The following is a 20,673-nucleotide window of genomic DNA, read 5'->3' as shown; positions in this document are numbered from 1 at the left end:
GGGCATGCGCAAGTGTCCTCTCTGTGACCCTTTTGACTCCAGAGGGCCGAAAACTCCACCCCCAGATGATGGTAAGCACTTCCACGTTTGAGCGGACAGAGGCCTGTAGTTAGTCACGGCTGCGCAGAACCACGATTACCGCACCTTTTTCCAATCACCTTTCCCCACGCCCCTTCCGCTTACACGCCTCAGACCGCCCTGCTGCTTGATCGCATAAATACCCCCGGCCCCTCGCTTTCAGGAAGGCGGGTTAGAAGCTTGTTCTTCTGTCTTATCGCTTGGCTGCCTCGCAAATTAAAACCCTTTTGGCATTTTGACTTCGGGCATGGGGCAAAACGAACCTGGTCCAGGAACACTACCTTAAGGTATTGATTAAAATTTTATTGTAAAGAATGAAAATGTAATATATATATCACCAATACATGTGCATATATAGTAATATATCTATAGTCATAATTCCTTTTTAATTAATATATTTAACATAAATGATATTTCTACCGTGCTCAAAACAGGCTTTTTTTAAAAATTAATTATTTATTTTTGGCTGTGTTGGGTCTTCGTTTCTGTGTTCAGGCTTTCTCTAGGTGCGGCGAGTGGGGGCTACTTTTCATTGCGGTGCACGGGCTTCTCATTGTCGTGGCTTCTCTCGTTGTGGAGCATAGGCTCTAGACGCGCAGGCTCAGTAGCTGTGGCTCACGGGCTTAGTTGCTCCGCGGCATGTGGGATCTTCCCAGACCAGGGCTCGAACCCGTGTCCCCTGCATTGGCAGGCAGATTCTTAACCACTGCGCCACCAGGGAAGCCCAAAACAGGCTTTTTGAAGTTTAAAGTTTCCCTTTGCTATCCTCATTCACTAGTTTAGGAGGAAAAGAAAGGGTTTGATAGGCAGAATCTGATCCTGTTTGGATTATCAGCAGCTCCAGATTAATGCATTGCAAATTGTCCTGTACTGTGTGGCAGGTTAGGCCACTTTTGGACTCTAGGCTCCTGAAGAATGGAGCTAATACTGTGCATCTGATGTACACAGGATGCCACCAATATTAGTTCTCATGAATATGCTTTTTTTTTTCTTTTAAATTCAGGCCTGGAACAAGAATGCAGCTCAGGGCTATCCAGTTGGCGTCTGCCTACACTTACGTTTTGCAAGGTACCATACTATAAATGTTTTTGTATTCTATTAAGTGATTTTTGTCTGACATGAATATTTATAAGAATGGATACCATTGTTAGATGTTGTTAGTGATTTAACTTTGAAAAGATTTTCTATTTCTCTTTCATGCTTCTGGTTTGTATTGACGAGTATTAAGATTGAAGGTGAGCTGTGAATCTTTTTTTCCCCAGCCAAACACAAAATAACTGATAAGGCCGATATAAGATTATAACTATATTCAGTAATCCTAGATTTCAAATTTTTTCTTATTGGAATAATTTTATCAATTTAGGCTAACAACATGTATACCACTAAAATATTGCTTTTTTGTGGAGACTCTCTTCAGCAAGTGGTATTGGGAAAGCTGGACAGCTTCATGTAAATCAATGAAGTTAGAACACACCCTCACATATTACACACACAAAAACCCCTCAAAGTGGCTTAAATAATTAAATATAAGGACACCATAAAACTCCTAGAAGAGAACATAGGCAAAGCATAAATCTCTGACATAAATCATACCAATGTTTTCCTAGGTCAGTCTCCCACGGCAATAGAAATAAAAGCAAAAATAAACAAATGGGACCTAATCAAACTTATAAGCTTTTGCACAGCAAAGGAAACCATAAGCAAAATGAAAAGACAACCTACAGATTGGGAGAAAATATTTGCAAATGATGCGACTGACAAGGGATTAATTTCCAAAATATACAAACAGCTCATACAATTCAGTAACAACAACAACAACAAAAAATCAAAATAGACATTTCTCCAAAGAAGACATACACATGGCCAACAGGCACATGAAAAATGCTCAACACCTCTAATTGTTAGAGCAATGTAAATCAGTGAGGTACCACCTCACAGTGGTCAGAATGGCCATCATTAAAAAGTCTACAGATAAATGCTGGAGAGGGTGTGGAGAAAAGGGAACCCTCCTACACGGTCGGTAGGAATATACATTGGTGCAGCCACTATGGAGAACAGTATGGAGGTTCCTTAAAAAACTGAAAGTTAGAGATACCATATGATCCAGCAATCCCACTCCTGGGCATATATCCGGAAAAAAACTCTAATTTGAAAAGATACATGCACCCCAGTGTTCCTAGCAGCACTATTTACTATAGCCAGGACATGGAAGCAACCTAAATGCCCATCAACAGATGAATGGATAAAAAAGATATGGTATATATACACAATGGAATACCATTCAGCCTTAAAAAAAGGATGAAATAATGCCATTTGCAGCAACATGGACGGACTTAAAGGTTATTATACTAAGTGAAGTAAGTTGGAAAGAGAAAGACAGCATATGATATCACTTATATGTGGAATCTAAAATATGACACAAATGAACATATTTATAAAACAGAAACAGACTCACAGACGTAGAAAACAAACGTAGAAAACAAACTTATGGTTACCAAAGGGGAAAGGAGGTGGGGGAGGGTTAAATGAGAAGTTTGGGATTAGCAGATACTAACTACTATATATGAAACAAACTGTATATAGCACAGGGGACTATATTCAATATCCTCTAATAAACCATAATGGAAAAGAAATAAAAATCCTGCTTTTATCTACATACATATTGGGAATCTGCATGAGATTTTGATTTGTTTTGGAAAGTGTTGTACACATAGACTAAATAAATAGTTTTCAAATTGTCTAAGTTAAAACAATATAATAAGGACACTTGGTCTATCTTCTTAAATGTAAGTGCAATATTGTGGACTGTAGGTACAATGTTCTACAGATCTCTTGAGCTTAATCATCTTATTTAACTGAAATGTCATGCCTGTTAACTAATAACACCTCATTTCCCCCCCCCCCACCCCCATCCTCTAGAAACCACCATTCTAGTCTTTGATTTTATGAATTTGAACTATTTTCAATACTTCATATAAGTGGACTCATGCAGTGCTTGTCTTTCTGTGTTGGGCTTATTTCACTTAGGCTAATGTCCTCAAGGTCCATCCATGTTGTCACATATTGCAGAATTTCCTTCAGTTTTAAGGCTGAATAATATTTCATTGTATGTATATACCACGTTTTCTTTATCCAGTCATCTGTCAACAGAAATTGGGGTTGTTTCTGCACTTAGCTATTGGGAATAGTGCTGCAATGAATATGGGACTGCTAATATCTCTTCAAGATCCTGATTTCAATTCTTTTGGATATATATCCAGAAGTGGGATTGCTGGATAATATAATAGTTCTATTTTTAAAGTTTTTGAGCAACTTTCATACTGCTTTCTATAGAGGCTGCACCATTTTGCATTCCCACCAACAGTGTGCAAGTGCCCCTATTTGTACACATCCATGCGAACACTTGTCTTTGTTTTTTTATAATAGCCATCCCAACAAGTAAGAGGTGATATCTCATTTGGTTTTGATTTGAATTTCCCTAATAATTGATGAAGAGCATTTTTTCATATACCTGTTGGTCATCTTCTTTGCAGACACATCTATTTAAGGCCTCATTCCTTTTTTTTTTTTTTGGATTTTGAATTTTATTTTATTTTTTTATACAGCAGGTTCTTATTACTTATCCGTTTTATACATATTAGTGTATACATGTCAATCCCAATCACACCACCACCACCCCTGCCACTTTCCCCCCTTGGTGTCCATATGTTTGTCCCCTACATCTGTGTCTCAATTTCTGCCCTGCAAACCGGTTCATCTATACCATTTTTCTAGGTTCCACATATATTCGTTAATATACGATATTTGTTTTTCTCTTTCTGACTTACTTCACTCTGTATGACAGTCTCTAGATCTATCCACGTCTCTACAAATGACCCAATTTCGTTCCTTTTTATGGCTGAGTAATATTCCATTGTATATATGTACCACAACTTCTTTAGCCATTCGTCTGTTGATGGGCATTTAGGTTGCTTCCATGACCTGGCTATTGTAAATAGTGCTGCAGTGAACATTGGGGTGCATGTGTCTTTTTGAATTATGGTTTTCTCTGGGTATATGCCCAGTAGTGGGATTGCTGGGTCATATGGTAATTCTATTTTTAGTTTTTTAAGGAACCTCCATACTGTTCTCCATGTGCCTGTATCAATTTACATTCTCACCAACAGTGCAAGAGGGTTCCCTTTTCTCCACACCCTCTCCAGCATTTGTTGTTTGTAGATTTTCTGATGATGCCCATTCTAACTGGTGTGAGGTGATACCTCATTGTAGTTTTGATTTGCATCTTTCTAATAATTAGTGATGTTGAGCAGCTTTTCATGTGCTTCTTGGCCATCTGTATGTCTTCTTTGGAGAAATGTCTATTTAGGTCTTCTGCCCATTTTTGGATTGGGGTGTTTGTTTCTTTAATATTGAGCTGAATGAGCTGTTTATATATTTTGGAGATTAATCCCTTGTCCGTTGATTCATTTGCAAATATTTTCTCCCATTCTGAGGGTTGTCTTTTCGTCTTGTTTATGGTTTCCTTTGCTGTGCAAAAGCTTTGAAGTTTCATTAGGTCCCATTTGTTTATTTTTTCTTTTATTTCCATTACTCTAGGAGGTGGATCAAAAAAGATCTTGCTGTGATTTATGTCAAAGAGTGTTCTTCCTATGTTTTCCTCTAAGAGTTTTATAGTGTCCAGTCTTACATTTAGGTCTTTAATCCACTTTGAGTTTATTTTTGTGTATGGTGTTAGGGAGTATTCTAATTTCATTCTTTTACATGTAGCTGTCCAGTTTTCCCAGCACCACTTATTGAAGAGACTGTCTTTTCTCCATTGTATATCTTTGCCTCCTTTGTCATAGATTAGTTGACCATAGGTGTGTGGGTTTATCTCTGGGCTTTCTATCTTGTTCTATTGATCTATGTTTCTGTTTTTGTGCCAGTACCATATTGTCTTGATTACTGTAGCTGTGTAGTATAGTCTGAAGTCAGGGAGTCTGATTCCTCCAGCTCCATTTTTTTCCCTCAAGACTGCTTTGGCTATTCGGGGTCTTTTGTGTCTCCATACAAATTTTAAGATGATCTGTTCTAGTTCCGAAAAAAATGCCATTGGTAATTTGATAGGGATTGCATTGAATCTGTAGATCGCTTTGGGTAATATAGTCATTTTCACAATGTTGATTCTTCCAGTCCAAGAACATGGTGTATCTCTCCATCTGTTGGTATCATCTTTAATTTCTTTCATCAGTGTCTTATAGTTTTCTGCATACAGGTCTTTTGTCTCCTTAGGTAGGTTTATTCCTAGATATTGTATTCTTTTTGTTGCAATGGTAAATGGGAGTGTTTCCATAATTTCTCTTTCAGATTTTTCATCATTAGTGTATAGGAATGCAAGAGATTTCTGTGCATTAATTTTGTATCCTGCAACTTTACCATATTCATTAATTAGCTCTAGCAGTTTTCTGGTGGCAGTTTTAGGATTCTCTATGTATAATATCATGTCATCCGCAAACAGTGACAGTTTTACTTCTTCTTTTCCAATTTGTATTCCTTTTATTTCTTTTTCTTCTCTGATTGCCATGGCTAGGACTTCCAGAACTATGTTGAATAATAGTGGTGAGAGTGGACATCCTTGTCTCGTTCCTGATCTTAGAGGAAATGCTTTCAGTTTTTCACCGCTGAGAATGATGTTTGCTGTGGGTTTGTCATATATGGCCTTTATTATGTTGAGGTAGGTTCCCTCTATGCCCACCTTCTGGAGAGTTTTTATCATAAATGGGTTTTCAATTTTGTCAAAAGCTTTTTCTGCATCTATTGAGATGATCATATGGTTTTTATTCTTCAGTTTGTTAATATGGTGTATCACATTGATTGATTTGCATATATTGAAGAATCCTTGCATCCCTGGGATAAATCCCACTTGATTATGGTCTATGATCCTTTTAATGTGTTGTTGGATTCTGTTTGCTAGTATTTTGTTGAGGATTTTTGCATCTATATTCATCAGTGATATTGGTCTGTAATTTTCTTTTTTTGTAGTATCTTTGTCTGGTTTTGGTATCAGGGTGATGGTGGCCTCATAGAATGAGTTTGGGGTGTTCCTTCCTCTGCAATTTTTTGGAAGAGTTTGAGAAGGATGGGTGTTAGCTCTTCTCTAAATGTTTGATAGAATTCACCTGTGAAGCCATCTGGTCCTGGACTTTTGTTTGTTGGAAGATTTTTAATCACAGTTTCAATTTCATTACTTGTGATTGGTCTGTTCATATTTTCTGTTTCTTCCTGGTTCAGTCTTGGAAGGTTATACCTTTCTAAGAATTTGTCCATTTCTTCCAGGTTGTCCATTTTATTGGCATAAAGTTGCTTGTAGTAGTCTCTTAGGATGCTTTGTATTTCTGCGGTGTCTGTAGTAACTTCTCGTTTTTCATTTCTGATTTTATTGGTTTGAGTCCTCTCCCTCTTTTTCTTGATGAGTCTGTCTAATGGCTTATGAATTTTGTTTATCTTCTCAAAGAACCAGCTTTTAGTTTTATTGATCTTTGCTATTGTTTTCTTTGTTTCTATTTTATTTATTTCTGCTCTGATCTTTATGATTTCTTTCCTTCTGCTAACTTTGGGTTTTGTTTGTTCTTCTTTCTCTAGTTTCTTTAGGTGTAAGGTTAGGTTAGATTGTTTACTTGAGATTTTTCTTGTTTCTTTAGGTAGGCTTGTATAGCTATAAACTTCCCTCTTAGAACTGCTTTCGCTGCATCCCATAGGTTTTGGGTCGTCGTGTTTTCATTGTCATTTGTCTCTAGGTATTTTTTGATTTCCTCTTTGATTTCTTCAGTGATCTCTTGGTTATTTAGTAACGTATTGTTTAGCCTCCATGTGTTTGTCTTTTTTACGTTTTTTTCCCTGTAATTCATTTCTAATCTCATAGCGTTGTGGTCAGAAAACATGCTTGATATGATTTCAATTTTCTTAAATTTACTGAGGCTTGATTTGTGACCCACGATGTGATCTATCCTGGAGAATGTTCCGTGCACACTTGAGAAGAAAGTGTAATCTGCTGTTTTTGGATGGAATGTCCTATAAATATCAATTAAATCTCTCTGGTCTACTGTGTCATTTAAAGCTTCTGTTTCCTTACTTATTTTCATTTTGGATGATCTGTCCATTGGTGTAAGTGAGGTGTTAAAGTCCCCCACTATGATTGTGTTACTGTCAATTTCCTCTTTTATAGCTGTTAGCAGTTGCCTTATGTATTGAAGTGCTCCTATGTTCGGTGCATATATATTTATAATTGTTATATTTTCTTCTTGGATTGATCCCTTGATCATTATGTAGTGTCCTTCTTTGTCTATTGTAACATTCTTTATTTTAAAGTCTATTTTATCTGATATGAGTATAGCTACTCCAGCTTTCTTTTGATTTCCATTTGCATGGAATATCTTTTTCCATCCCTTCACTTTCAGTCTGTATGTGTCCCTAGGTCTAAAGTGGGTCTCTTGTAGATAGCATATATATGGGTCTTGTTTTTGTATCCATTCAGCAAGCCTGCGTCTTTTGGTTGGAGCATTTAATCCATTCACGTTTAAGGGAATTATCGATATGTATGTTCCTATGACCATTTTCTTAGTTGTTTTGGGTTGGTTTTTGTAGGTCCTTTTCTTCTCTTGTGTTTCCCACTTAGAGAAGTTCCTTTAGCATTTGTTGTAGAGCTGGTTTGGTGGTGCTGAATTCTCTTAGCTTTTGCTTGTCTGTAAAGCTTTTGATTTCTCCATCGAATCTGAATGAGATCCTTGCTGGGTAGAGTAATCTTGGTTGTAGGTTCTTCCCTTTCATCACTTTAAGTATATCATGCCACTCCCTTCTGGCTTGAATTTTGCCAGAAGAGTTTTTGTAGAGTTTCTGCTGAGAAAGCAGCTGTACTCCTTATGGGAGTAGAGCTGTTAACCTTATGGGAGTTCCATTGTATGTTATTTGTCGTTTTTCCCTTGCTGCTTTCAATAATTTTTCTTTGTCTTTAATTTTTGCCACTTTGATTACTATGTGTCTCGGCGTGTTTCTCCTTGGGTTTATCCTGTATGGGACTCTCTGTGCTTCCTGGACTTGGTGGCTATTTCCTTTCCCATGTTAGGGAAGTTTTCGACTATAATCTCTTCAAATATTTTCTCGGGTCCTTTCTCTCTCTCTTCTCCTTCTGGGACCCCTATCATGAGAATGTTGTTGGGTTTAATGTTGTCCCAGAGGTCTCTTAGGCTGTCTTCATTTCTTTTCATTCTTTTTTCTTTAGTCTGTTCCGCAGCATTGAATTCCACCATTCTGTCTTCCAGGTCACTTATCCGTTCTTCTGCCTCAGTTATTCTGCTATTGATTCCTTCTAGTGTAGTTTTCATTTCAGTTATTGTATTGTTCATCTCTGTTTGTTTGTTCTTTAATTCTTCTAGGTCTTTGTTAAACATTTCTTGCATCTTCTCGATCTTTACCTCCATTCTTTTTCCGAGGTCCTGGATCATCTTCACTATCATTATTCTGAATTCTTTTTCTGGAAGGTTGCCTATCTCCACTTCATTTACTTGGTTTTTTTCTGGGGTTTTTTCTTGTTCCTTCATCTGGTATATAGCCCTCTGCCTTTTCATCTTGTCTATCTTTCTGTAAATGTGGTTTTTGTTCCACAGGCTGCAGGATTGTAGTTCTTCTTGCTTCTGCTGTCTGCCCTCTGGTGGATGAGGCTATCTAAGAGGCTTATGCAAGTTTCTTGATGGGAGGGACTGGTGGTGGGTAGAGCTGGGTGTTGCTCTGATGGGCAGAGCTCAGTAAAACTTTAATCTGGTGGTCTGCTGATGGGTGGGGCTGGGTTCCCTCCCTGTTGGTTGTTTGGCCTTAGGCAACCCAACACTGGAGCCTACCTGGGCTCTTTGGTGGGGCTAATGGCGGACTCTGGGAGGGCTCACGCCAAGGAGTACTTCCTAGGACTTCTGCTGCCATTGTCCTTGTCCTCACGGTGAGCTACAGCCACCCCCCACCTCTACAGGAGACCCTCCACACTAGCAGGTGGGTCTGGTTCAGTGTCCTATGGGGTCACTGCTCCTTCCCCTGGGTCCCGATGCACGCACTACTTTGTGTGTGCCCTCCAAGAGTGGAGTCTCTGCTTCCCCCAGTCCTGTTGAAGTCCTGCAATCAAATCCTGCTAGCCTTCAAAGTCTGATTCTCTAGGAGTTCCTCCTCCCCTTGCCAGACCCCCAGGTTGGGATGCCTGATGTGGGGCTCAGAACCTTCACTCCAGTGGATGGACTTCTGTGGTATAAGTGTTCTCCTGTTTGTGAGTCATCCACCCAGCAGCTATGGGATTTGATTTTATTGTGATTGCGCACCACCCCGCTCCACCGTCTCATTATGGCTGCTTCTTTGTCTTTGGGTGTGGGGATTATTTTCTTATGAGTTCTAGTGTCTTCCTGTCGATGACTGTTGAGTAGTTGTGATTCCGGTGCTCTTGCAAGAGGGAATGAGAGCACGTCCTTCTACTCTGCCATCTTGAACCAATCCGTCTCCATTTTTAAAATTGGGTTATTAGGTTTTTTGTTTATTGAGTTGTATGAGTTATTTACATACTTTGGAGATTAACACCTCATCAGATATACGGTTTAGAAGTATTTTCTCTCATTCTGTAGGTTGCCTTTTCCCTCTGTAGATTGTTTCTTTTGCTGTGCAGAAGCTTTTTAGTGTGATGCAGTCCCAGTTATTTATTTTTGTTTTTGTTCCATGTGCTTTTGGTGTCATATCCATGAAATCATTACCAATACCAAGGTCATAAAGATTTTCCTCTATGTTTTCTTCTAGGACTTTTAACATTTTCAGGTTTTTTGTTTAAGTCTTTAACCCACTTAGAGTTGATTTTTATGTATGGTGTAAGATACAGGTCCAACTTCATTCTGTTATATGTGGCTATCCAGTTTTCCCGACACCAAGTAGTTGAAGAGACTATCCTTTCCCTATTGTGTATTCTTTGTACCCTTGCTGAAAATTGGTTGACCATGTATGCATGGATTTATTTGTAGGCTCCCTATTCTGTTCCATTTGGTTTATATGTCTTTTTATGCCAGTACCACACTTTTTAAAATTGCAGTATTGTTGATTGTACCATACTGTGTTGATTACTGTATCTTTGTAAGATGTCTTGAAATTAAAGTGTGATACCTCCTAGTTTTGTTCTTTCTTAGAATTGATTTGGATATTTGTGGTCTTCTTTTGTGGTTTCATATGAATTGTAGAACTGCTTTTTCTATTTCTGTAAAAAAAAAAAAAAAGTCTTTGAATTTTGATAGGGATTGCATAGAATCTGTAGATTGCTTTGGGTAGTATGAACATTTTAACAATATTAAGTCTTCCAATTCATGAAAATGGGATGTTTTTCCATTTGTTTATTTCTAAATTTCTGTCATCAATATTTTAGTTTTCAGTATATAAATATTTTACCTCCTTAGTTTATCCCTAAGTATTTTCTTTTTTTTTGGTACTATTGTAAATGGGGTTGTTTTCCTAATTTCCTTTTCAGATAGTTCAGTGTTAGTAAATAGATATGCAACTGATTTTTGTATGTTGACTTTTGTATCCTGAAACTTTACTGAATTCATTTATTATAATTATTTTTAATGGAATCTTGGAGTTTTCTACATACAAGACCATATTGTGTGTAAACAGGGATAATTTTACTTCTTCCTTTCCCATTTGGATGCTTTTTATATCTTGTCTAATTACTCTGGCTAGTACTTCCAGTACCATGTTAAGTAGAAGTGATGAGAGTGGACATCCTTGCCTTGTTCTGATTTTTAGAGAAAAAAACTTGTAGTTATTCACAATTGAGCATGTTAGGTGTGTGCTTTTCATTTATGGCCTTCATAATATTGAGGTATTTACCTTCTATTCTTAGTTTATTGAACGTTTTTATCATGAATGAATGTTGAATTTGATTAAATGGGGTTTTTTTTGCATCTATTTAGACAATCATGCAATTTTGAAAAAATTCTTAAATTGAAGCATACTTAATTTACAATGTTGTGTTTCAAGAGTACAGCAAAGCAATTCAGTGTCGGTTTCAAGTGTACAGCAAAGTGATTCAGTTATATATATGACATATATATATTCTTTTTCCAATTCTTTTCCATTATAAGTTTTTACAAGATATAGAACATAGTTCTCTGTGCTATATAGTAGGTCCTTGTGGTTTACCTATTTTATTACAGTAGAATGTGTATGTTAATCTTAAACTCAATTTATCTACCCCCCATCCCCTTTGGTGACAATAAGTTTGTTTTCTATTTTTGTGAGTCCCTTTCTGCTTTGTAAATAATTCATTTGTATCGTTTTTTTAGATTTCACATATAAGTGATATCATATATCTGTCTTTCTCTCTCTGACTTACTTCACTTAATATGATAATCTCTAGGTCTATCCATGTTGCTGCAAATGGCATTATTTCATACTTTTTTATGCCTGAGTAATATTCCATTGTATATATGTACCACGTCTTTATCCATTCATCTGTCGATGGACATTTGTGTTGCTTCTGTGTCTTAGCTATAGTAAATAGTGCTGCTATGAACATTGGGGTGCATGTACCTTTTTGAACTATAGTTTTGTATGGATATATGCCCAGGAGTGGAATTGCCGGATCATAAGGCAACTCTATTTTTAGCTTTTAAGGAACCTCCATACTGTTCTCCATAGTGGCTGCATCAATTTATGTTCCTACCAACAGCATAGGAGGGTTCCTTTTTCTCCACACCCTCTTCAACATTTATTGTTTGTAGACTTTTAAATGATGGCCATTCTGACCAGCGTGAGGTAATACCTCATTGTAGTTTTGATTTGCTTTTATCTAATAATTAGCAATGTTGAGCATCCTAACATGTGCCTGCTGGCTATATGTATGTCTTCTTTAGAGAAATGTCTATTTAGTTCTTCTGCCCTAAAAAAAACATTTTTTGATTGGGTTGCTTGTTTGTTTTTTGATATTAAGCTGTATGAGCTGTTCGTATATTTTGGAAATTGATCCTCTGTTGGTAGCATTGTTTGCAAATATTTTCTCCCACTCTGTGGGTTGTCTTTTCATTTTGTTTATGGTGTTCTTTGCTGTGCAAAAGCTTTTGAGCTTAATTAGGTTCCTTTTGTTTTTATTTCCGTTACTCTAGGAGACAGACCCAAAAAAATATTAGGGCAATTTATGTCAAAGAGTGTTCTACCTATGTTTTCCTCTAGGAGTTTTATAGTGTCTGGCCTTATATTTAGGTCTTTAATCCATTTTGAGTTTGCGTGTGTGTGTGTGTGTGTGTGTGTGTGTGTGTGTATGGTGTTAGAGAACGGTCTAATTTCATTCTTTTACATGTAGCTGTCCAGTTTTCCCAGCACCACTTATTGAAGAGACTGTCTTTTCTCCATTGTATATTCTTGCCTCCTTGTCATAGATTAATTGACCATAAGTGGGTGGGTTTATTTCTGGGCTCTCTCTTCTGTGCCACTGATCTATGTGTCTGTTTTTGTGCCAGTACCACACTGTTTTACTTACTGTATCTTTGTAATGTAGTCTGAAGTCAAGGAGCATTATTCCTCCAGCTCCGTTCTTAAGATTGTTTTAGCTGTTCAGGGTCTTTTGTATTTTCATACAAATATAAAATTTTTTGTTCTAGTTCTGTGAAAAATGCCATTGGCAATTTGATAGGGATTGCATTGAATCTGTAGATTGCCTTGGGTAGTATGGTCATTTTAACAATATTGATTCTTCCAATCCAACAACATGGTATATCATTCCATATATTTGTGTCATCTTCAATTTCTTTCATCAGTATCTTGTAGTTTTTGGAGTACAGGTTTTTGCCTCCTTAGGTAAGTTTATTCCTAGGTATTTTATTCTTTTTGATGTGATGGTAAATGGGATTGTTTCTTTAATTTCTCTTCTTTCATTGTTAGTGTATAGAAATGCAACAGATTTCTGTGTATTAATTTTGTATCCTATAATGTTACTAAATTCATTGATGAGTTCTAGTAGTTTTCTGGTAGCATCTCTGGTAGTGACAGTTTTTCTTCTTTTCCAATTTGGATTTCTTTCCTTTTTCTTCTCTGATTGCCATGGCTAGGACTGCCAAAATTATGCTGAATGAAAGTGGCAAGAGTGGACATCCCTGTCTTGTTCATGATCTTAGAGGAAATGCTTTCAGCTTTTTGCTGTTGAGTGTGATGTTAGCTATGGGTTTGTCATATATCACCTTTATTATATTGAGGTAGGTTCCTTCTATGCCCACTTTCTGAAGAGTGTTTATCCAAAATGGATGCTGAATTTTATCAAAAGCTTTCTCTGCATCTTTTGAGATGATCATAAGGCTTTTATCCTTCAATTTGTTAATGTGGTATATCACACTGATTGATTTGAAGATACTGAAAAATCCTTGCATCCCTGGGATAAATCCCACTTGATCATAGTGTATGATCCTTTTAATGTATTGTTAGAGTAGGTTTGCTAGTGTTTTGTTGAGGATTTTTGCATCTATGTTCATGAGTGATATTGGCCTGTAATGTTCTTTTTTTGTGTGTGATATCTTTGTCTGGTTCTGTATCAGGGTGATGGTGGCATCAGAGAATGAGTTCAGAGGTGTTCCTTCCTCTGCAATTTTTTGGAGTAGTTTCAGAAGGATATGTGTTAACTCTTCCCTAATTGTTTGATAGAATTCACCTATGAAGCCATCTAGTCCTGGACTTCTGCTTCTTGTAAGTTTTTAAATTACTAATTCAATTTAAGCCCTGGTAATTTTTGTGTTCATATTTTCTATTTCTTCTTGGTTTAGTCTTTGGAGATTGTACCATTCTAAGAATTTGTCCATTTCTTCTAGGTTGTCCATTTTGTTGGCGTATAGTTACTTGTAGTAGTCTCTTATGATCCTTTGTGTTTCTGTGGTGTTGGCTGTAACTTCTCCATTTTCATTTATAATTTTATTGATTTGGGCCCTCTCCCTTTTTTTCTTGATGAGTTTGGCTAAAGGTTTATCAATTCTGTTTATTTTCTCAAAGAACCAGCTTTTAGTTTCATTGATCTTTGCTGTTGTTTTCTTTGTCTCTATTTCATTTATTTTTGCTCTGATCTTTATGATTTCTTTCATTCTACTAACTTTGGGTTTTGTTTGTTCTTCTTTCTCTAGTTGCTTTAGGTATAAGGTCAGGTTGTTTATTTGAGATTTTTCTTGTTTCCTGAGGTAAGATTGTATTGCTATAAACTTGTCTCTTAGAACTGCTTTTGTTGCATCTCATAGGTTTTGGATCATCACGCTTTCATTTTCATTTGTCTCTAGGTATTTTTTAATATTCTCTTTGCTTTCTTCAGTGATCCATTGGCTGTTTAGAAGCATCTTGTTTAGCCTCCACGTGTTTTTTTTTTACAGTTTTTTTCTTGTGGTTAATTTCTAATCTCATAGAAAAGATGGTCTGAAAAGATGCTTGATATGATTTCAATTTTCTTAAATTTACCAAGCCTCACTTTATGGCCCAGCATGTGATCAATCCTGGAGAGTGTTCCGTGTGTACTTCAACGTGTATTCTGCTGCTTTTGGATGGAATGCTCTATAAATGTCTATTTAGTCCATCTGGTCTAATATGTCATTTAAGGCCAGTGTTTCCTTATTGATTTTCTGTCTGGATGATCTATCCATTGGTAAAAGTGGGGTGTTAAAGTCCCCCACTATTACTGTGTTTACTGTGGATTTCTCATTTTATGGATGTTAGTTTTTGACATATATATTGAGGTGCTTCTATGGTGGGTGTATATATATTTACAATTGTTATATGTTCATCTTGGATTGACCCCTTAATCATTATGTAGTGTCCTTCTGTGTCTCTGTAACCATCTTTATTTTAAAGTCTATTTTGTCTGATATGAATATTGCTACTCCAGCTTTCTTTTGATTTCTGTTTACATGGAATACCTTTTTCCACCCCCTCACTTTCAGTCTGTATGTGTCTCTAGATCTGAAGTGGGTCTCTTACAGCCAGTATATACACGGGTCTTATTTTTTGATTCCATTTAGGCAGTGTATGTATTTTGGTTGAAGCATTTAATCCGTTTACGTTTAAGGTAATTATTGATATGTATGTTCTTATTTCCATTTTGTTAATTGTTTTGTATTTGTTTTTGTAGGTCTTTTTTCTCCCCTTCTTCTTTTGTTCTCTTCTCTTGTCGTTTGATAACTACTTTTAGTGTTGTGTTTGGATTCCTTTTTATTTTGTGTGTGTGTATCTATTGTAGGTTTTTGATTTGTGGTTACTATGAGGTTTTGATATGGCAGTCTATATATAAACAAGACTATTTTAAGTTGCTGGTCTTTTAATTTGAAATGCATTTCCAATATCCTGCATTTGTACTCTCCTCTTCTCATGATTGCTGGTTTTGATATCATATTTGTGTGCGGATGATTTCCTGCCTTTACCGGTGAGCTTTTCCATTCATAATTTTCTTGTTTCTAGTTGTGGCCTTTTATTTTTTTCTGCCTAGAGAAGTTCCTTTAGCATTTGTTGCAAAGCTGGTCTGGTGATGCTCAATTCTCTTAGCTTCTGCTTGTCTGTAAAGCTTCTGATTTCTCCATTTCATCTTAATGAGAGCTTTGCTGGGTAGAGTATTCTTGGTTGTAGGTTCTTCCCTTTCATCAGTTTAAATATATCATGCTACTCCCTTCTGGCCTGTAGAGTTTCTGCTGAAAAATCAGATGATAACCTTATGGCAAATCCCTTGTATGTTATTTGTTGCTTTTCCCTTGTTGCTTTCAATACTTTTGCTTTGTCTTTAACTTTTGTCAGTTTGATTACTATGTGTCTTGGCATGTTCCTCCTTGGCTTTATCCTGCCTGGGACTCTCTGCACTTCCTGGACTTGGGTGTCTGTTTCCTTTCCCATGTTAGGGAAGTTTTCAGCTATTATCTCTTCAAATATTTTCTCAGGTCCTTTTTCTCTCTTCTCCATCTGGGACCCTTACAATGTGAATGTTGGTGTGTTTAATTTCGTCCCAGAGGCCTCTTAGACTGTGCTCGTTTCTTTTCATTCTATTCCATGGCAGTGATTTACACCGTGCTGTCTTCCAGTTCACTTACCTGGTCTTCTGCCAAATTTATTCTGCTATTCATTCCGTCTAGTATATTTTTCAGTTCTGTTATTGTATTGCTCACCTCTTTCTGTTTGTTCTTTAGTTTGTCTAGGTCTTCGTTAAACATTTCTTGTATCTTCTCGGTGTGTGCCTCCATTCTTTTTCTGAGATCTTGGATCATCTTTATTATCATTACTCTGAATTCTATTTTGGGTAGATTGCCTATCTCCACTTCATTTAGTTGTTCTTCTTGGATTTCTTCTTGTTCCTTTGTCTGGGACGTATTCCTCTAGCATCTCATTCTGTGTAAATTTTTTGTGATTGCAGTTTCCATCCTGCAGGCTGCAGGGTTGTAATTCTTCTTGCTTCTGCTGTCTGCCTCCTGGTGGATGAGGCTGGCCTAAGAGGCTTGTGCAGGCTTCCTGGTGGTAGGGACTGGTTCCTGCCCACTGGTGTGTGGAGCTGGGTCTTGTCCCTCTGGTTGGCAGGACTGTGTCAAGAGGTGGGTTTAGTGGGAAGCTGTGGGCTCAGGAAGACTTTAGGCATCCTGTCTGCTGATGGGTTGGGCTGTGTTCCTGCCCTGTTGGTTATTTGGCCTGAGGCATCCCAGCAGTGGAGCCTACAGGCTGTTGGGTGGGGCCAGGTCTTGGTGAGAAAATGGCAGCCTCCAGGAGGGTTCACACCAATGCTACTCCTCAGAACTACCACCGCCAGTGTCTTTGTCCCCGCAGTGAGCCACAGCCACCCTGCGCCTCCACAGGAGACTCTCCAATACCAACAACTAAGTCTGGCCCTGTTTCCTGTGAGGTCACTGCTCTTTACCCTGGGTCCTGGTGTGCACAAGACCTTGTATGCACCCTCCAAGAGTGGAATTTCTGTTTCCCTCAGTCCTGTGGAATTCCTGAGAACAAAGCCTGCAGCTCTTCAAAACCAGATGCTCTGGGGGCTCCTCCTCCCATTGCCAGACCTCCAGGCTGGGGAGCCTGACGTGGGGCTCAAAACTTTCACTCCTGTGGGAGAACCTCTGTGATATAATTATTTCCAGTTTGTGGGTTGCCAACCTGGCAGGTATGGGATTTGTTTTTATAACCATTGTACCCCTCCTGTCTCACTGTGGCTTCTTCTTTGTCTTTGGATGTAGGCTATCTTTTTGGGTAGGTTCCAGTGGGTTTTTTTTTGTTTGTTTGTTTTTCAGCAGTTCGTTGTGATTTTGTTGTTTTTGTGAGAAGAGGTGAGCTCACGTCCATCTAATCCATCATCTTGTCTCCACCTTCTTTGCTTTGAATTTGTTTTTGTCGGTCTCTTTTTCGTCTTTCTTCTTTTGTTCTATCTCTCTTGTGATTTGATGACTATCTTTAGTGTTATGTTTGGATTCTTTTTCTTTTTAGTGTGTATATCTATTATAGATTTTCATTTTGCAGTTACCATGAGGTTTTTGTTTAGGAGTCTGTATTTATACATGCTTGTTTTCAGTTGCTTTTCTCTTAATTTCAAGTATATTTTATATACTCTGCATTTGTACTCTCCTCCCATCATGATTACTGTTTTGTTTTTTTGTTTGTTTGTTTTTTGTTTGTTTTTTTATACTGCAGGTTTTTATTAGTCATCAATTTTATACACATCAGTGTACATATGTCAATCCCAATCGCCCAATTCAGCACACCACCATCCCCACCCCACCGCAGTTTTTCCCCCCTTGGTATCCATATGTCTGTTCTCTACATCTGTGTCTCAACTTCTGCCCTGCAAACCAGCTCATCTGTACCATTTTTCTAGGTTCCACATACATGCGTTAATATATGATACTTGTTTTTCTCTTTCTGACTTACTCCACTCTGTATGACAGTCTCTAGATACATCCACGTCTCAACAAATGACTCAATTTCGTTCCTTTATATGGCTCAGTAATATTCCATTGTATATATGTACCACAACTTCTTTATCCATTCGTCTGTTGATGGGCATTTAGGTTGCTTCCATGACCTGGCTATTGTAAATAGTGCTGCAATGAACACTCGGGTGCATGTGTCTTTTTGAATTACAGTTTTCTCTGGGTATATGCCCAGTAGTGGGATTGCTGGGTCATATGGTAATTCTATTTTTAGTTTTCTAAGGAACCTCCATATTGTTCTCCATAGTGGCTGTATCACTTTATATTCCCACCAACAGTGCAAGAGGGTTCCCTTTTCTCCACACCTTCTCCAGCATTTGTTGTTTGTAGATTTTCTGATGATGCCCATTCTAACAGGAATGAGGTGATACCTCATTGTAGTTTTGATTTGCATTTCTCTAATAATTAGTGATGTTGAGCATGTTTTCATGTGCTTCGTGGCCGTCTGTATGTCTTCTTTGGAGAAATGTCTATTTAGGTCTTCTGCCCATTTTTGGATTGGGGTGTTTGTTTCTTTAATATTGAGCTGAATGAGCTGTTTATATATTTTGGAGATTAATCCCTTGTCCGTTGATTCATTGGCAAATATTTTCTCCCATTCTGAGGGTTGTCTTTTCGACTTGTTTATGGTTTCCTTTGCTGTGCAAAAGCTTTGAAGTTTCATTAGGTCCCATTTGTTTATTTTTGTTTTTATTTCCATTACTCTAGGAGGTGGATCAAAAAAGATCTTGCTGTGATTTATGTCAAAGAGTGTTCTTCCTATGTTTTCCTCTAAGAGTTTTATAGTGTCCAATGGTCTCTAATCCACTTTGAGTTTATTTTTGTGTATGGTGTTAGGGAGTATTCTAATTTCATTCTTTTACATGTAGCTGTCCAGTTTTCCCAGCACCACTTATTGAAGAGACTGTCTTTTCTCCATTGTATATCTTTGCCTCCTTTGTCATAGATTAGTTGACCATAGGTGCGTGGGTTAATCTCTGGGCTTTCTATCTTGTTCCATTGATCTATGTTTCTGTTTTTGTGCCAGTACCATATTGTCTTGATTACTGTAGCTGTGTAGTATAGTCTGAAGTCAGGGAGTCTGATTCCTCCAGCTCCATTTTTTTGCCTCAAGACTGCTTTGGCTATTCGGGGTCTTTTGTGTCTCCATACAAATTTTAAGATGATTTGTTCTAGTTCCGTAAAAAATGCCATTGGTAATTTGATAGGGATTGCATTGAATCTGTAGATCGCTTTGGGTAGTATAGTCATTTTCACAATGTTGATTCTTCCAGTCCAAGAACATGGTATATCTCTCCATCTGTTGGTATCATCTTTAATTTCTTTCATCAGTGTCTTATAGTTTTCTGCATACAGGTCTTTTGTCTCCCTAGGTAGGTTTATTCCTAGGTATTTTATTCTTTTTGTTGCAATGGTAAATGGGAGTGTTTCCATAATTTCTCTTTCAGATTTTTCATCATTAGTGTATAGGAATGCAAGAGATTTCTGTGCATTCATTTTGTATCCTGCAACTTTACCATATTCATTAATTAGCTCTAGCAGTTTTCTGGTGGCAGTTTTAGGATTCTCTATGTATAGTATCATGTCATCCGCAAACAGTGACAGTTTTACTTCTTCTTTTCCAATTTGTATTCCTTTTATTTCTTTTTCTTCTCTGATTGCCATGGCTAGGACTTCCAGAACTATGTTGAATAATAGTGGTGAGAGTGGACATCCTTGTCTCGTTCCTGATCTTAGAGGAAATGCTTTCAGTTTTTCACCGTTGAGAATGATGTTTGCTGTGGGTTTGTCATATATGGCCTTTATTATGTTGAGGTAGGTTCCCTCTATGCCCACCTTCTGGAGAGTTTTTATCATAAATGGGTTTTCAATTTTGTCAAAAGCTTTTTCTGCATCTATTGAGATGATCATATGGTTTTTATTCTTCAGTTTGTTAATATGGTGTATCACATTGATTAATTTGCGTATATTGAAGAATCCTTGCATCCCTGGGATAAATCCCACTTGATTATGGTCTATGATCCTTTTAATGTGTTGTTGGATTCTGTTTGCTAGTATTTTGTTGAGGATTTTTGCATCTATATTCATCAGTGATATTGGTCTGTAATTTTCTTTTTTTGTAGTGTCTTTGTCTGGTTTTGGTATCAGGGTGATGGTGGCCTCATAGAATGAGTTTGGGAGTGTTCCTTCCTCTGCACTTTTTTGGAAGAGTTTGAGAAGGATGGGTTTTAGCTCTTCTCTAAATGTTTGATAGAATTCACCTGTGAAGCCATCTGGTCCTGGACTTTTGTTTGTTGGAAGATTTTTAATCACAGTTTCAATTTCATTACTTGTGATTGGTCTGTTCATATTTTCTGTTTCTTCCTGGTTCAGTCTTGGGAGGTTATACCTTTCTAAAAATTTGTCCATTTCTTCCAGGTTGTCCATTTTATTGGCATAAAGTTGCTTGTAGTAGTCTCTTAGGATGCTTTGTATTTCTGTGGTGTCTGTTGTAACTTCTCGTTTTTTATTTCTGATTTTATTGATTTGAGTCCTCTCCCTCTTTTTCTTGATGAGTCTGGCTAATGGCTTATCAATTTTGTTTATCTTCTCAAAGAACCAACTTTTAGTTTTATTGATC

At 37.4% G+C, this 20,673-nt stretch overlaps 1 long non-coding RNA gene across 1 annotated transcript in view; it reads left to right on the top strand.

Annotated features, from left to right (window-relative positions):
* Positions 1 to 263: 263 nt before the first annotated feature.
* LOC132359745 (uncharacterized) overlaps positions 264 to 20,673 on the top strand; it is a 55,557-nt gene continuing 35,147 nt past the window's right edge. Inside the window, exons 1-2 of the long non-coding RNA XR_009500916.1 lie at positions 264 to 365; positions 1,082 to 1,146. This is a non-coding gene — a long non-coding RNA (uncharacterized LOC132359745). The remainder of the gene's footprint in view (positions 366 to 1,081; positions 1,147 to 20,673) is intronic.

Source organism: Balaenoptera ricei, chromosome 2 (genome assembly GCF_028023285.1).
Source record: "Balaenoptera ricei isolate mBalRic1 chromosome 2, mBalRic1.hap2, whole genome shotgun sequence".
Lineage (NCBI taxonomy): Eukaryota > Metazoa > Chordata > Mammalia > Artiodactyla > Balaenopteridae > Balaenoptera > Balaenoptera ricei.
Note: the sequence above shows the minus strand (reverse complement) of the source record. Positions and strands in the feature narration are given on the sequence as shown.